At 38.9% G+C, this 19106-nt stretch overlaps 1 protein-coding gene across 9 annotated transcripts in view; it reads right to left on the bottom strand.

The window, feature by feature from the left end:
* The window catches only part of Tanc2 (tetratricopeptide repeat, ankyrin repeat and coiled-coil containing 2), a 306152-nt gene extending 287282 nt beyond the window's left edge, over nucleotides 1-18870 (bottom strand). For 3 of the 9 annotated variants that reach the window (XM_040749911.1, XM_040749916.1, XM_040749917.1), the window contains exon 1: nucleotides 18518-18870. The gene's annotated coding sequence lies outside the window, so the exon portion shown is untranslated. Of the gene's footprint in view, nucleotides 1-18288; nucleotides 18310-18517 lie in introns of those variants that run through there. The other 6 variants (XM_040749914.1, XM_040749919.1, XM_040749915.1 and 3 more) reach the window with 4 other exon arrangements.
* Nucleotides 18871-19106: the final 236 nt, after the last annotated feature.

Here is a 19106-nt window from a genome sequence, read left to right as displayed (position 1 = left end):
CTTACACTTTCATGTCACTATTCATCATTGAAGAAAGTCAGGACAGGTACTCAAACAGGGCAGGATCGTGGAGGCAGAAGCTGATACAGAAGCCATGAATGAGTGCTGCTTACTGGCTTGCTCCTCACTGTTAGGAATAAAGAATAGGTTGGGACCACAGGTAGTAGGTCCCCGGTCCTGGGCTGGGACCACAAGGATCTTGGTCCCAGGGCAGATGATGGTGAACAAGACCTGTAGACATGACTCATATTGAAAGTTTTATTGAGGGGAAGGTAAGAAAATAAGGTAAAGAGACACAGAGAGAGGACAGAAAGAGGACAGAAGAGGGATACAGGAAAAGTGGGAACAGTGGGAAAGAGAGAACAGTAGTCGGTGGAACCTTTCTTTTAAAGATACAGGGTACATACATCTGCCATGCATAGATGGGTGAGATGCAGGACCAGGTTTGTCTGGATTAAAACACTCATGGCTTGTTCCGTTTGCTTCCTTACAGAACCCAGGACTAGCAGCTCAGGGATAGCACCACACAATGGGCTGGGCCCTCCTCCATCAATCAGAAATTAAGTAAATGCCTTGCAAGCTGGATCGTATGGAGGCAATTGAGGTTCCTTCCTTTCGGCTAACTCTAACTTGTGTCAAGTTGACATAAAACTAATCATCACAGTAATCAAGTGTACCAAATAGTGCAAATGGTCAAGCAAAACAAAGTCTAAAAAAGGACCACTGACTAAATAATGTGAAAGCCACAGATAACCATGAAAAGCAATTACAGTGAAAAGATGGAAGAGGAAGCCTGACTGGAACAGTTCAAAATAGAGAAAGTTAACTTTTCAATACTCTGGAAGCCATCCAAGAGCAGAAAACAAAGAAGTGTTTACTCATGGATACCAGAGATTGTTAGCTGCAGAACTACTCATGCCTTTGTTATTTTCTCCTGGGGCTTACTCTCATTCTTCCCAATTGCATCCCCCAAAATGCGATTCAACCAAGGTAAGGAATCATTTGAAAACCATCAACTCTGTTTCCACTAACATACAGACTTAACAGGTTTGCAGACTTCAGATATCTTAACCATCCCAGTGACGCCTGCTGGGAGAGAGCAGAGTCTTCATCGTCTGTCAGGGCCCATAAAAGTGGCTTCGCTTCATCTTGGCTTAAGGTCAGAGAGTTCAAAACTATCCTTACTCTTCCAAGGTTAAAGTCATAAGACCTAAAGGTCTAAGTTATGGCTCCTGTAGGATGTTTGGTCTTGGTCATGAATGTCTTAGCTAAATAACAAGAAACTTGGTCTAAGGTGTGGTTATTCTTAAACCTCAAGACCAGATACCAAGAGATTTAGCCTAAGGCATGGTTACTAAATGTTTGGAGAATTAAGGAAGAAAGTCTGTTTCTTCCTTGTATCATGATAAAGAAGTCTTTTGCCATTTCCCCTTTTTGGATTGAGTATAAAAGAATGTTGAAGAATAAACTTGGGGTGTTCAGTATTCACTGAATTGCCCTCCTGACTCTATTCTGTGTCTCTGTCTTTTCCTTAGTATCTTTACCTGTCATTTCTAAATCCACTCTCCCCCTCTCAAGTACGAACCCAAAGACAGATTACTACAGATGATGCCCAATGTGGGACTACTACAATCATCCTGGAATTACAGTAGTCCTGTGTGGAAAAAGCAATGAACTAATTGATTGTGTGAGGATTTAGCAGGAAATTGAAGGTGGTTAACAGCCAGTGTTAATGATTCCTCCATATTACCCCAAGTACTGGTTTCCAACAGATACAAAGACAACTTAATGAAAGAAACAATAATCTTTTCAACAAATGATTCTAGAGCAACTAGATATGCAGACACATAGAGAAATAAACTTAGATCCTTACCTCACAAAAAAAAAAAAAAAACAATTCAAACTGATCACAAAGCCAGCAATTCCAATCCTAGGAATGGGCCCAAATGAAATTAAATCATTTAGCCACATTAACATTGTACTTGAATGTTCATAACACCATTATTCATAAAAGCCAAATACTGGAAAGAATTCAAACATCCATTTGGTGAATGGATAAACAAAATGGTACATTACAAAATGGAATAATATTCAGCAAGAAAATGAAATGAAATATTGATACATGATCAACACAAATTAACCTAAAAAACAGGATAAGGCAAAGAAGCCAGAAGCAAAAGATTAGATTTGTATTTGTAAGACAAAGCTGCATATTATGATTTCACTTGTATAAATTTCCAAACACCAGTTACAAAAACATAAAGCAGATAGTGTTTGCTCGAGCAGTTTCTTAAACTTTCCATTCATGATCCCTTTTCAACCAGGAAATCTTTACACAATCCCAGGTATATAGGCGATTAAAGTAGATATACAAATCAAACACTCATGATAACAAATTATGAAGTTTAAGAAAATTCTTGGGCATACACAAAGTTTTACCATTTATTAAAGACAAAATCAAATGAGATGGATTTGCTTATTTGTTTTCACAAAAATAATTAAAATCTTGGCTGAATAGTTGGTACTACATGATATACAGTATCTTCAGCATTTTTCTTAAATGATCAATATTTTCATTTTATTATTGTCAATGCTGAGAACACCATTTTACATAAACATGTAATATAATATGGCAAATGCATGTTTAGATCCATTTCAGAAATTGCTAGAAATTATTTCTTCCAAACAAAAATTCATTTAAGATCAACAACTCAACAATTTTTTAAATCAACATTCTAACACAATGCAACCTAAGTTGAAATACAACAGTAAGTTGGTAATGTGCTGAAAAATGTCAGCAGGAACTATTTAAAGTATTTGTTTTTCATAAGTGCAGAAAACCATATATAAAGGGGGGAAAGCCACAAAAAAAAATCATAACACACAACAATGTCAACTCTGAGCCAAGATGTCAGGCAGTGTTCACTGAAGCTGTATGCCTTGAAGGCATGCGCACTCCCTGTATTTTTCAAAACCAAGGCTGAAATGAAGTGATACAAAGAGCAAGCCCTACCAAAATCATCTTGGATTCATTATACATTGGCTTTTAATTCATTTTTGGTTGCTGTAAGTTCAGAACTTTTTTATTGTCAAAATTTTTATGACCCTCACATTCACTCTGTAAGTCCTTATGGGATCATGATCCACATGGATTAGAGCTGGGGTTAAGAGCAGTAGCTAACTTTGATCAAGCCAAAGGAAATTTTCTGAGGTGATAGAAACATTCTAAAATTAAATTGTGATGACTGCTCAACTCTATAAATTTATCAATGAATCATTTAATTATACATTTAGAAGAAAGCTGTGAAAAGAGAAATATGAGATGAGTAAAGATAACTCACTTCCGTGACATCTAGTATAAATGGGAGAACAGATAGGGAGAGTAGTTAGAAAGAGATGGCCCAGAGAGCATTTCTTTAAAATTGAAGAAACAGGAATTTTTTTAGTTGTTAGCAGTGGTCTAGAAAAAGAAAAAAGAAAAATACAGAAACAATGCCCTTGAAAGGGTGAGAAGGCAAATGGACTCTAGTGGACAACTGAAAGAAACAGCCCTTGAAAGAAGAAAAGATGGTTAATTTACAATAACACTGGTAAAGATGCAGGTGATAGGAATATTATTTCTGTTTTCTTAGTGCTGAGGATAGAAAAGAAATACTGAAAATGTAAGTTCAAGGAAAAACACAATCATTTAAGTGACCAATAATATAAGTCAACAAAATTATTCTACTTCAGTAATAGTTACTTATACTTATAAGTGCCTGAAGATCAGAGTGCAAAGCTAGTCATACTAGTTAGTCATAGGGGTCAGGCAGTGGTGACACACACTTTTAACCCCAGCACTCAAGAGACAGAGGCAAACCTGTTAGTTCAAGGCTACCCTGGGCTACATGAAATTGATCCAGTCTAAAGGAGAAACAGAGGTCACACAAAGGTGATCTCAGCACTTGAGATCCCACGCATTCAATCCTAGCACTAGGGAGGTGGAGACAGGAGTGATATGGCTGGGCAGAGAAGAATACAAGGTGGGAGGAGACAGGAGCTCAGTGCAGTCTGAGGAGCAGCGCAGTCTAAGCAGTCTGAGGACAGGATCACTCCTTTGGTCTGAGAATTGGTAGAGGTAAGAACTCTCATGGCTGCTACTTTGCTTCAGCTTTAATCCCAATATCTGTCTCCAAGTTTTTTATTGTTAAGATCAAAGAGAACTCATACTACAGAATATAAATATAAAACATAACACTGGTACTAACTCGTATTATGTTTTACCATGTAAGGACAACCAGTGGTGATGGTTCAAAAAGGTTGAAAATAGATTCAGGAGAACAACTATAATGACCAGCTGGGAATCCAGCTAGCAGAAAATGAAGTGAAAAATAGTTGAGTGTTACAGAATGGAAAGGGTAATAAATGAAAAAGTACTATTTTAGGAGCTAAAGATGCAGCTAAGTTAGTAGAACATGTGCCTAGTATGAAGGAAGCCCCAGAACAGCACATGTGAGTGTGGTGATTTGCACATGCATTCCAGCACTGGAGAGGTATAAAGGTACCAACAAGGTAAAAGAGTCAAGCCTCCTGTGCTCTGCTCATTAGTTCTTACCATTAATTTGACACAACACAGTCATCTGGGAAGAAGGAATCTCAAGTTAGTAATTGTCTGGATCAGACTGGCCTGTGGTCACCACTATGAGAGATTGATGTGGAAGGGCTCGACCCACTGTGGGTAAAGCCATTCCTAGGAAAGGTGGGCCTAGACTATACAGGAAAGCTAACTTATCAGGAACAAGTGAGCCAGCCAGTAAGCAGCATTCCTCCATGATTCCTGACTTGAGTTTCTGTCCTGACTTCCCTCGTAGAAAGTCCTCCATGGATTGTAACCTGGTGTTCGTCAAATTAACTCTTTCCTACCCATGTTGCTTTTGGTCAGAATGGTTTATCACAGCAACAGAAGAGTATTACTATAAAGGAGCCAAAAAAACAAAAGGTAAAAATTGGTATTATAGGAAGTTGTGATTAATAAGTTCTGAGGCATGGCTCTAATTCCAGCCTGCACATTAAACTCACCCTGAAAATTATTAACATATTAGGTCACATCTCTCATAAACCAAGTCCACATATACAAAAGTGAGTCCTAGACATCTGTGAGTTTTCAAAGTTTCTCAAATAATCCAGATGCATGAAGGGTTCAAAGTTATCTGTATAATATACAGCACAGAAATGAATGGCTAAAATGACAAGATCCTGGAAGGAGAGGAGGTCAGATTATTAGTAGGATCCTCTGCGTAGATTTGCAAGTCATCAATAGTTATAACTGGAGGAGCAGGAAAGAGACAATGAGCCCAGAAGTTGTCTACAGACAGGAATGAGAGGCCAAGAGACCATCTCTGTCTCAGTAGGCAAAGACATGACTAAAGAACTTGTAAAGGAAAAAAAATGCATCTTCAGAATGACACATGGGTATTTTAGTTACAACAAGGAGATGAAGTGTTTTTTGGAAAAGACATTAAAGAACAGTTTTACAGATGACTGACAGTGAACTCTAGAAGGCACAGAGGAAGAAATTCCTGGTCATGAAGGGGTAAAAATTAGGGTTGGACAAAAGATGCAAGAAAGAAAGGGTTTAGATTCAATTAGAAAACATTAAGACCAGGAAATCTCAAAGTCATCATATTTTTACAGAAAAAAAAACAAAAAACAGAAAAGCTCTGTGAAGTTTGAGGCTTTTCCAGACTGGTCCCAGTTACACTCTAAAATTTTAAAAAACTAATTTCAAATAAAAATGGCACAGAAGTCATCGGGGTAAATTCCATACACAGCTGTGATTATAAACAGATTAACAACTACAGATGAGGAAAGCATGCTAGGACCACATTCCACAGAGCAGAACAAAAACAAGACAGCCCATTTTAAAAGAACCTGAAATATCTTGAGAGAAAAAAAAAAGACATGAGAGAGCAACAGAAATCATAATAAAAGTCCCAAACAGGTACCAAACTTGGAAAATAATTCAATATAAAAAGGAAAAGGACAACAGTAAGTAAAAACAGTTAATCCCTCAAGAAAAGTAAATGAGCCAGGCATGGTAACGCACACCTTTAACCCCAGCACTCGGAAGATAGAGGCAGGAGGACCTCTGTGAGCTCGAGGCCAGCCTGGTGTTCAAAGGGAGTTCCAGGACAACCAGAGAAACCATGTCTTGGAAAAAAAACAAAAGAAAAAGAAAGAAAGAAAGAAAGAAAGAAAGAAAGAAAGAAAGAAAGAAAGAAAGAAAGAAAGAAAGAAAGAAAGAAAGAGAAGAAAAGTAAATGATAGAAAAAGTATAAAGTCTTAAAACTAAAAAATATTTGCAAGAAATACTAAAAGGGACATGCTGTAAGTGGGTAAATGAAAACTAAAAATTATTTGCAAGAAATACTAAAAGGGACATGCTGTAAGTGGGTAAATGAAAACTAAGTATTTAGATGACAGAAGCCCCCAAAGAAAATTAAAGGTGCAGAGTAAAAATAGAAAATAACTCACAGATTATTTTCTAAAATTAAAAAGTATTCAAGACTACATCTTTGAAAAGGACAATGTATTTCTGAAAATATTAACTCATAATGACCAAAAGAACATATTTCAGGAAATCTGTTGCACTTTACAGAATTAAGAAAAAGAAGGGGACTTGGGGGACTCCAAAGGAAATTTACAGAGTTCTGTAAAGTCAAGAATAAGAGTCTAAGAAATGAAAGATGAAATGGCAACACGGGGCTTCTCACAATATAAACCAGTAAAGTTTTTAGGATTAGACTTGATAACCTCAGGGTTATGTGCATGTTAACAGTACGTGTGTAGTAAACAATCCAGCATTCACCACTCCCAGAGCTGCAAATGGCAGAATGGATGGTAAATACAAGAACAGTATCATATATAACCAGTCCTGAATGATGGCTTCAAATACTCATTCTAAAGAACACAATTTTGCCAATAAGCACAAGAAAAAAAATCTTTTAAGAGGGGATTCAGGTGTAAGATTAATTTCTCTGATGGTTAAGGATGTTAAGCAATTCCTTAAATGTCTTTTGGCCATTTGAGATATTCTGTTGAGAATTCTGTTTAGATCTGTACCCCATTTTTAATTGGACTATTTGGTATTTGGATGTCTAGTTTCTTGAGTTTTTTATATATTTTGGAGATCAGCCCTCTGTCAAATGTGGGGTTGGTGAACATCTTTTCCCATTCTGTAGGTTGATGTTTGTCTTATTGATAATGTCCTTTGCCTTACAGAAGCTTCTCAGTTTCAGGAGGTCCCATTTATTAATTGTTGCTCTCAGTGTCTGTGCTACTGGTGTTTTATTTAGGAAGTGGTCTCCTGTACCTATGCATTCAAATGTATACAAAGAACTCAAGAAACTAGACATCAAACTACCAAATAATCCAATTTAAAAAGGGGGTACAGATCTAAACAGAAAATTCTCAACAGAACAATCTCAAAGTGGCAGAAAAATACTTAAGGAAATGCTCAACATTCTTAGTCATTAGGGAAATGCAAAAACAACTCTGAGATTCCATCTTACATCGATCAGAAGGGCTAAGATCAAAAACACCAATGACAGCTTTTGCTGGAGAGGATGTGGAGAATGGGGAACATTCCTCCATCTATGGTAGGAGTACAAACTTGTACAGCTGCTGTGGAAATCAGTATAATGATTTCTCAAAAAGTTAGGGATCAACTTACCTCAAGACCCCGCAATACCACTGCTGGGCATATACCCAAAGGAGGCACATTCACACTACAAAGACATTTGCTCAACTATGTTCACAGCAACATCATAATTCAGATCTTGGAAACAACCTAGATGCCTCTCAACTGAAGAATGGATAAAGAAAATGTGGTACATTTACAAAATGGAGTACTACTCAGCAGTAAGAAACAATGACATCCTAAAATTTGCAGGCAAATGGACAGAACTAAAAAACCATCCTGAGTGAGGTAACCCAAAACCAGAAAAAAAAATATAGTATGTACTCACTCATAAGTGGATACCAGACATAAAGCAAAAGATACCCACCCTACAATCCACAACCCCAGAGAAGCTAGAACCCTCTTCCAGAAACAGATGGAAGCAGGTGGAGAGATCCACAACTAGCCAATGGGCCAAGCTTCTAGAGTACAATCGAAATGAGGGAGGAATGATAATATAAACAAAGGAGTTAAGATCATGATGGGGAAACCCACAGAATCAGCTGACTCAAACTACTAAGAGATCACTGACTCAGGTCTGACAAATGGGGAACCTGTATAAAACTGAAATGGACTCCCTTAATACAGGTAACAATGGTGCAACTGGGACAATACATGAGGCCACTGGCAGTGGGTCCAAGATCCTAACACTAATGCACACTTGACTTAGTGAAGTCCATTCTATATGAAGAGATACCTTGCTCAGCCTAGACACAGAGGTGTGGGGCATGGAGAGGTACCTTGGTCCTGCCTCAATGAGATGATGGGACAAGCTGAGGAGCAGACAGGAGGAGGGAGGTGGGAGAGCAGGAAGAGAAGAGGGAGGGGGAACTGGAATTGGGATGTAAAATTTAAATTAATAAAAATTTTTAAAAATAAAATAATAAAATGGAAAAAAGATGAAGAGTCCTTATGAAGTTCATTATTTTAAAAATGTGTAATAGGGGCTGGAGAGATGGTTCAGCAGTTAAGAGCACTGGCTGTTCTTCCAGAGGTCGTGGGTTCAATTCCCAACACCCACAAGACAGCCTACTTGCTTGTAACTCGACCTCCAGGGGATCCAACACCCTCACACAGACGTACACGCAGGCAAAACACCAATGCACATAAAAGTAAATATATCATTTTTTAAAAATGAACAACAATAAATGGGAACCAAAGTTGCATAAACGTGGTCTTTCCTAAGGGCATTAAATGAGATAATTTCAAGACAAACTTTACTGGAGCTTCTTATGTAAGCAAGGATGACCTTGAACTCTGAAATTCTTGACCTCCTGCCTCTGTGTATCTTCCAAGTGGTAGGATTGCCAGCACTGGAGCTCAGAGCTGGTGCCTCATGCACACTAGGCAAGCTCTACCAACTGAGAGACACCCTCAGCCCAAGACACTTTTTATTTTATAATTAGCACAAGGATGTTCATTTGTACAGACTTATACTCCCTTTCTCTTCTGTGTTGTGGGATATTCTGATTGCACTCTGACACTCCCAAGACTGCCAATAAAGTTTACCTTGAATAAGAAGGCAGAGCTAGCTACTAGCTGACCAAAACTAGCCACAGAGGTTTTGGAGGACCCAGGACATATAGAGAGATACAGGAAGCAGTAAAGAGGGGCTTACAAAGAGTCACAGGCCCTTTGGATCAAAGGAGAGAGAGGAGGTCACTGGTCGCTTCTCCACTGCTTCTCTGATAAATCAGGTTTTTACCCCATAGCTGACTCCTGAATTTTTATTATTAATAGAATAATTTAGATAATTGATACACCTCTCTTCTCCCTCCCCTTTCCATCTCCCTCTCCCAACTCCTCCCTCTCCTACTGCAAATTGAACCTAGGGCCTTGGGTCTGCCAATGCTACTATTGAGCTCTATCCCCAAACTAAAATGGAGATGCTGAACAACTATCTGTACTAAAGAAAGAAAAGCAAATTTTTTCAGATATTTTTATATAGCAGATAGACAAGTCCTTTGTTTTATTATTGTTGTTATTGTTAACTAAAGACTATGGCAATAAATCTCTAAACAGTTCATCTTGTCTAATCATATATCGTTCAGAGAAAAGAACAAATACAAAAACTATCAACCAAAAGCACTGGTGGGTAGTGGGGGAAGCAAAATTCCAAGTATTCAAAAAGTAAGGAACAATGTTTGAAAAGGTTGAAAATTTTTACATGACCAAACTGAGGGAAAATATCTGTCAAAGTTCACTGCTTCAAGAAACAGCATGGCTTTTACTTTCACTTAGACAATTTAATTCTATCACCATAAAACCCTCTCAAGGTAAGTTTTTAAAAAGCCCTTCACAGTTGGTGAGTGACAGCAATAGTTCACACCTGTTTTACTGATTTAAAACTCATAATGCATGTTCTTTCTGCTACACAACCGGTCTCTTTTCAGAAAGTCAAAGCTGCTTTTTTGTTTTGTTGTGTTTATTTGAGAGAGGCCCTTATTTATGTAGTGTAGCCTCAAACTCCTGCCTCAAGGTCCTGAGTACTGGAATTACAGGCTTATACCATTATACTCCACTTAAGACCTCTTAAACTGAACAATGATTCTTAAATAGTATTGTCACTTTCTAATATTAGAAATATCTAACAGCTTTCAAAGGAAGTCTCTCTTCCTCTTTAAAACCCTAGGAAAGGAAGAAAGAAGATCAATGATGAAGCAGGATTTGGGTGTGGGTGGTTGGCAGTGATGTGCTTTAATAAGTCTTCATTGCACTGGTCTACAAAAGCTAAATACCTTCACCACTACCCAGCTGACAAGCCTAGGGAACTCTGTGGATTTCTACAACATAGCAAATAATCTACTAAGCTTCCATAGACCAGTAACAAGAAAATTTGGGGGACACTCTCCTTCTCCCATGCAAGATTAGGAACAAAATGTTAAGAAGATATCACCTTCATTTAGGCAGAAATATTTACTAAAATCTGAAGCATATTCTCCAAATATAAAATAACTAAATTATATATTACCTACATACTCCACCCCATCTCCAAGTTCAATGAATATAATCAATCTATTGGGCCTTCTGTGGCAATAAAAAAATGAGAAACAAAAAAAGAAAAGGAAGAAAAAAATCCCAGAAAATTAGAGCCATGTTTCTTTGTGTCTATCTTCAAGACCATTTAGGATGATATATATAAGACAAAGAAGTAAGTGTCTACTGCTCCAAAAATGCATTTGGAATAAATAAGGGTTTTTCCATCATTCCTATTTATGTGTACTTTTCCTTGTAAACTTTATATCTGGAATACTTGCTAATATTTATAAAAATGAACATATGGAGGTTGGAGAGAGAGCTTGGCAAGTAAAGTGCTTGCTATGCAAGCATGAAGAACATCGTTCAGGTCTCCAACACCCAGGGAAACGTCAGGCAGGCATAGTGGCCTGCCTATAAGTCCTAGCTTTAGCGAGGCAGAAACAATCCCTGAAGCAAGCTGGTCACTAAACTAGTCAATTTGTCAAGATTCGGATGCAAATGAGAAATTGCCTCAACATATAACAAAGTAGGAAACAATCAAAAAAGACACTCAACATCAACCTCTGCACTCCCCCCCAACACACACACACCTGCCCACACACATGTAAATATACAAATGCACATTTACCATATACACATGCAAAAATGTCTTAAATAAAAAATGTTTAATGAATATAAAATCACATAAAATCTTTTTTACAAGGCCTTTGCTACAAAAGGAAAACAGTAAAATATCAACAGTAAACTTTAGAAAAATGGAAATAAATGCTACTTGTTTTTAACTATATTTTTCAGAGGTGGAAAAAATATCTAGGGCACAGAAATCTGAATTGTAATTTTAGCTTTTGAAAAACAATATTAAATTTCTAAGCATACACCTTTAATCCCAGCACTCAATCTCTATGTGTCCATGGCCAGCCTGGCCTACATAATGAACAGAGCTACACAATGAGACACTGCCTGGAAAATACCAAAAAAATGAATAATTTTTTTCAAAGTAACTAATGCACACTCAAATCTTACAAAGTATCTGCATAACAAAGACATATAGATATAAACAATTTTTGTGAAAAACACACAAGAAACAGAAATCTAAGTAGAGAAACTATTCTATATTCCGAGTTTCTCTCTGTTTGGAACACTTTTTTTTTTCTTTCCTTCTTACTCGCTTTCCTTTTTTTCTTTCCCTTTTTCTTTTTCTTTTTTAAATTTATTTTTTGTTTGTTTGTTTTAATTAAAGAAGTCCCACGATGTAGCCTTGACTAGCCTGGAACTCACTATGTAGACCAGGCTGGCCTAGAACTCAGAGATCTGCCTACCTCTACCCCCGAGTGCTGGCTGGAATTAACAGAATGGCCACTGTATATGACTCTGCTTGGGACAAAATCCAACTTCAGAGTTAGACATAATGAGAACATTATAAGGAAGTACAATAGGAGCTTTTCAAGTAAGCAGTACTAAGGCAAGGTAGTCAATTTTTTTCAATAAATAGAAGTAGGTGTTTTCTGTAACAATCTTCAATAAACATATATAACTCCCTAACATTAAAGGAAAATTAAGGGCACAGACTATGGGACAGAACAAGGAATGACAAACTTTTTTTAGAAAGTAAACCTTTAAGCTTTATAGGCCATACAGTCTCTATGGCAACTACTCAACTCCGCTGTTGACCTGAAAACAGCCACAGTCAATATGTAAGCAAATGAGCATGTTCCAACAAATTTGTCTTTATGGACACAGATATTTGAATTCTTATAATTTTCACATCATAAAGTACTATGCTTTTAATATTTTTTTCAACCACTAAAAACAAAATCTAAATCTATTCTTAGCTTGCAGGACACATAAAAATAGATGACATGCTAGATTTAGCCCATAGGTTATAGTTGGTCAGTTTCTATAATACATAAATTTGGCTCAAGTTCGCACAGAGAGCCTTTTAATCTTCCTCCAGCAGCCACCCTAAGAAACATAAAAACATACTAAATCTAGTTCTCTTTGGAGACAGTTTTAATTACAACCTAAGTATTAGTCTGCATAGTTAGATCTATGTAAGTGTGTGTGGATACTTTTTATACTTTCCTGAGACAGGGTCTCCCTATGTATCCCTGGTGGACCTGGAAGTCACTATGTAAACCAGGATGACCTGGAACTCACACAGCTGCACCTGCCTCTGCCTCCCAAATGCTAGGGTTAAAAGCGCATGCTATCATACCTGTCAAGAGATGAAGTCTGAAAAGCATAGCGAAAACAATCTTTACTCAATAAATGGACAGTGAGTACCCACTAGGTACTAACTATACTGATGCAAAATAAAAGATGAAAAGTAGGTTCTAACCTAAAGGAATCTAAAAGACTAGTGACATGACAGCCACATAAATAATTAAGATATGTTTACCTGGTACAAAGAGAGAAGACAGAATAACACACTCAAACCCAATTAGGTGAGTAAGAATAACCTTTACTCAAAAGATACTTTTTAGGCCAGGACATTAAGAAGAATTTGCCACAGAACAAAGTAAAGGAGAGAGATAGAGCAATGCAAAGAGAGTTTTATACAGAAAGGTATGAAAATGTAGGAGATTATTATATATTAAAGGAATTCAGAATTTACTGGATAATTTTAATAAGAATATGGCAGGTAATAAGTCAAAAGAAGACACAGGGAAAAGACCATGAAGTACCTCATATGGTTCCTACGGAGTTCCTATTTGATCTTCTCTATTTTGACAGGCACTGAAAGTTTCTGAAGAAAGTAAAATCACCAACTGAACATTTAAAACTATCATTCTAGGGCTAGGGGAGATGGTTCCATGGGTAAGCACAGCTGCTGTGCAAGCATGAGAACCTAACCCTGAATCTCCAGCACCTTAGAAAATATAGGTTTGGCTACACCTGTACCTCAGTACCGACAGGCAGTATGGCTACACCTGTACCTCAGTACCGACAGGCAGTATGGATCCTGAAAGCGCATAGGCCACACAGATGGCTAGGCAAGCCTAGCCAAAAAGGCAAGCTTCCAGTTCAATATAACACTTTGTCTCAAAAGAATGAAGAACGCAATGGGGGAAAGCATCCACTACTCTCCTCTGGCCTCTACATGCGCAGGTGTATACCTCACATTCATGTGTATGAAATACACACACACACACACACACACACACACACACATACACACACACACCACTACCACTACCACTACCACCACCACCACCATACATACAGGGGAGGCATACATATCACTCTGGCTCTGGCAGCAATGTGGAGGTACCTATGAAAGAATGGTACATAAAGAGCAAAGATGTCATCTAGACAATTTGAATTTTTTAAGCACACCAAGGTCACTGACTAAAATGCAATAGCTTAGTTGAGGTGACTGACAACAGATTCAGATTAACTTGAGTTCTAATAAAAAGGCACGTAAGAGGGTGTGTCTACCATGACTGAAAAAAAAGACAAAAACTGATTCTATAGGAAGAAAAAAAAAAGAAAATATGATTAAGACTAGCATCTACCTAATTCCTTTGTCTCTTAAACTTGGTCATGTTTATCATCAACTAAAGAAGGGCAAACAGAAGTTGAACACAGCTAGGCACTTTGGTGTGGCCCATAAAATAACTTTCAACTTTCAATATCCACAAACATAGTTTTCAAATGATTTTTTTAATAAACTGAATTGTGTTAGACATATAGCTCAACGGAAAAACACTTGTCCTATACACACAAGGCTCCGCGTTCAATGCCCAGCACTACAAATCAAAAGTAAGCTGATCTAACAAAAGTAACATATTTCCAGAAATAATTATGGTACTACAATTATTTAGAACTTTCTGGAGTAATTATACATACCTTTTCCACACCAACAATCTGCTTCAGCTTTCTGAAACTCAGACACTGAGTTCTTGGTTCTCCATCTACAATAACCTCGATCTTAAAGTCTAACAACAAGATGTCCTCTAAGACAAAAATGACCTCGAAATAGAAACCATATCTCTTAAGCCTTAAGCTGTTAGCTCTCCTCTCCAAACTTTTTCAAGAGACTCACCAGGGATACATACTCTCCATCACCTTATCTCCTTGTTCTGTTTTTTTTTTAATCCTAAGTAATTTTCATCTAGTATGTTACTAGAAAACATGCAATTCAAATAAACTGAGAAGTCTTCACAATATAATAAAGCATTTTTACAGTATAATCTATTTTTCTACCAAAAAAAACAAACAGTATTTGATGACTGCAGGCATATTAAGTAAATATGATATTGACTAATAATAATAATTAATCATAATTCACAGTGAAAAAAGAAATGTCTGATACTTAAGCTAGCTTCCAGTATTTGTTACCTTGCTCGCACTAGTGCTAGAAAAATAAACTGCCATGTGTAGCAGCTTGCTGTAAGTCCTTCAAAGAAAATCTGGATGCCACCAGTGAAAATACTCTCCTTACTTTTGAATAACTGAATTGAGTCCAGTATAATTCAACTACTGTGCCTCATATTTTAACCATATTTCAAAAGGAAAAGAAATATGACAAAGAATCTGATGTATTGTTATGCATACTTATTCTACTATATATCTAGTAAGTTATCAACCATCCCAGTCTTCCCCTTTTGAAACTTCTGTTATCAGTATATCCTGTTTAGTGTCTGTGTCCTTCTTCATTCAAAATAATTCATAATTATATAGTAAATACTAAAGGAAGAAAGGAGAGCTAGCTTGAGATAGGTAAAAATTGATGGCAAGGGGTGGGAGTGTAGCTTAATGGTGAGCACATGCCTAATATACACAAAACCCTGGGCTTACACACCAGCACCAATGGGGGGAAAATATTAGTAAAACCAGACAAGGCAGCACATGCCTTTAATACCAGCACCAGGGATGCAGAAACAGAAGGATAATTCAGTGTCAACCTGAGCTATATATGGGGACCCTGTCTCAATAGAAAAAAAATGCTAATGATGGGAGACAGAAATAACCAATTAAGGCTTAACAATGTTGGTGATAACTTTTTACAATAAAGATGCAAACCAAATTATGTTTGCAAGTAGAATATTATCAATACAAATTTAGAGCAAGTCTGAGCCTATATTTCTATTTGTTGAATATACTAAATTATATAATAGTATACCCTGAAATTTTTTCCCATAATCAATATGTTAAATCCCATAAAAGCAACAAATGTATATTAAGGAAAGGAGTGCTTGGTTACATGAGATGTGTAATTCATAATGTAATCAGAAAATTTTCTGTGAAAAGAATGGCAGAAACAGGTTGGCAAAGAGCAGAAAATAATTATCACAATTGTGAATTTAAAAACAAATTCCTAAGATAAATGTTCTACTATAATTACTCTTTGTATATGTGTAGGCAGGTTACCCACATTTAACAGTATTTGCTTTATGATGGATATGTGCATTTTAAGCATAGTATGCCTTGTCAATACTAATGTGAGACAACAATACAGTATACTGATGAAGAACAGTCTGAAACCAGAGTTTCTAAACTGAAACAGTGTTTCCATGAATCAGCTACATATTCTCTGACAAACTGATCTGGTTTCCATTTCTCATGGGTAAAATGGAAATAATAGTATATACTTCATAGGGTTTTGTAACTATATAAACAATGTACAACACTGGCACTAAGTGTGTGCTATATAAATGTACACTATCACTACTAGAAGTAATAGAATACCATGTTCCTGAACATACGGTAAACATTCTTAGCAATCTGAATTGACTAATATCAGATAGTGATATTAAAAAGGACATCAAGTCTAAGATCTGGCTAACATGTTTCTAGCTCTGCACTCTAAACAAGTGATTAATAAAAGCCACTCCAATGATACAGAACAATCTGAAAAGATTGTTTCCCAAAAGTGCAGCTATCAGTTTCTTCCCTTACACAAGGGGGCAGTGATAACAAGAAAAGAACCAGGCTCTGCAACACCTCTTCCTACAGACAGTAGGGGGTGGCAGTACATATGGTTTACAGTCAGAACAAAACAGGAAAACCCATCAGAACTGCTCTTTATTCTCTTCTGGCCCTCTTCTCTCTTTAGCTTCAAAACAGCCTCAAGGTAAGAGAAATGTCTACAGAAAAGGCTAAAGATCAAAATAAATCAAGGAAAATCCAATTTTGGTTTTGAAGGAAATGATCCCTCAATGAATGACTCTGGAACAAGGGTGAAGCCAATCAGTATGAATTTTCAGATTATCTGGCAAATTACTATAATAAGAACAACATTCGTGCAGGTATCAATTTATAAAAATTCTAACATAACACACTAAACTTTCATCTATAATTAAATACACCCTAATGAACACATCAGATATCTCTGCTTTTGTTTCTGTTACATAGACACTCAGTGTATATACATGTTATAATACATAGCTCATCTAGCTGTCTTTTGTTACTTTTGAAATTCCAGTATGTTCAGACAATTCTCTCAAAACAGATGTTCTTAAATGGAAGTCACAATGTTTTGCAGCATGTGGACACACACACACACACACACACACACACACACACTTAGAGAGAAAGATGGGGGTGGAGGGACCCAGGAAGAGAGAAAAGGAGTATTTGTTTCATTTGTTTCGGTTTTGTACTCACATTCCTAAGACAATTTACCTGGCAAATGTTAGAAGGAACACTACACTGACAGTATCCATGTCGTTGCTTTTTATGCCAATTTACTGTATTCCGTTTTTATCTTATCTCACCATCCCATCCCAACAGCTAGAACATACCAGAATATTTCACTATTGCCAGTCTCTGTAATTAACCACTGACATAGCTTTTGGCTCCAACCCTTCAAAATGCCTGAAAATGTATCCCTTTTGTTCACCATATTGTTTTGTTTTCCTTGTTCCACTTATTTTCACCTGTGTAAAAGCCAAGGCAGGGACGCAGATGAAAAATAGTTCCCTTTGGCTAACGATCTTGAACACACAATTATGGTCAGGATGGTTGGTTTGTTTGTCTTTTTGTTTGTGAGGGGTTTTTTTTTTTTTTTGTTTTCCTGAAGAGGAGCAGAAGAAAGACATCCAATCTTCTTCCTAATGCTAATTATCATTGTTTATGTTTTGTGGGAACATTTTAAGCATTCCACACCTGGAACAGAGAGACAGGCTACAATTGCATGCTCCACACGCTGATGACAAAACCTGAAATGATTTTAGCCCTATTTTTTTTCTTTCCCATCTCACAACCAGACAATCTGCTTTTTTTTTTTTTTTGCTTTCACGTGGGTACTTTCCCTATGTCAAAAAAAAATGCTTATCGCAGCTCCTCTCGATTTGCCACAGAATATGTAGCAAGAGTCCTATCAGTCTTTTATTATACTCCACCACCTTCCCCAAAGGAATTACTAATATTCCTAATAACACTTCAACCGTGCATTTCTACGCCACGGAGGCCAGCCCATCCTGTGCCTTTACCTGGCACATTTCACAACTACTTCTATGCTGCATTCAGGGACACATTTTGCAACTCGTTCTGCACCACATTCCCTGCCACGTTTAGCAATCTGCCTCGCATCTCATCCCGGTCCCCGTCACCCAAAGAATCTCCAGGTACCAAATATCAAGACTAACCTCGGTGACAGCCAAGTGGCCGACCCCGGAGCCCTCCGAAGCCGTCCTCGGTCCCACATTCGGAGGCAGCCAGCCTTCCCCACGCCTTCGACACCGGAGGCACTTCGATACCGGTCTCCCTGTCTCCCCGCTCGCCCCCGCCCCAACCCCCGCAGCTGAGGCGTCGCGAGCGAACGCCCCCTGTCACCTCACCATCACCGACCCTTCTTCCCTGATCCCCGATCCTTACCTGCCGCTCTGAGGGGCGCGGCGCACCTCGGGGTCAAGCCCGCGTGCCCGTAGTCTCCGGTGAGGACCGCGCCGCCCGCGGACGCCCCACGGAGGGTCCGCGCCTCAATCGGGCTCGGCGGGGCCTCGCGGCCGGCGAGCGCTAGCAGCCCGCGGCGGTCCTCCTGTCAGCGGCGGCGCGGGGGCAGACTCGCCCCTCGGCACCGCGGCGGCGGCGGGCGCCTCGCTCCGCCTCGCGCTCGGCACAGCCGGGGAGGTGAGCGCGAGGGGGATGGGAACGGGGGCGGGGCCGCCCGAGGAGGCGCGCAGGGCGGCGGAGGGAGCGCGGAGCCTACCGCCCGGGGCCCCGCGCTAGCGGCGCTCGCAGCTGGCCGCGCTGGGCGGGCGGCTGGCGCGAGGCGGCTCTGGCCACCGGGCCCCGCCGGGAGCAGCGCGCGCCCAGCAACCCGCGCCCGGCCGGCCGCTCTCTAGCGCCGCCGCCGCGCCGGGGGCGTCGCACCCTCGGAGGCCGCCCGCAGCCCCGCCCCCTCCGGGCCGGGCTGGGGAGGAGCGCGAGCGCGGAGGGAGAGCGCGTGCGTGGGGGCGCGTGC

The sequence above is a fragment of the Mesocricetus auratus genome, unplaced genomic scaffold, assembly GCF_017639785.1.
Source record: "Mesocricetus auratus isolate SY011 unplaced genomic scaffold, BCM_Maur_2.0 Super-Scaffold_100007, whole genome shotgun sequence".
Taxonomy (NCBI): Eukaryota; Metazoa; Chordata; class Mammalia; order Rodentia; family Cricetidae; genus Mesocricetus; species Mesocricetus auratus.
The sequence above is the reverse complement of the archived record's forward strand: the minus strand, read 5'-3'. Positions and strand labels throughout refer to the sequence as shown.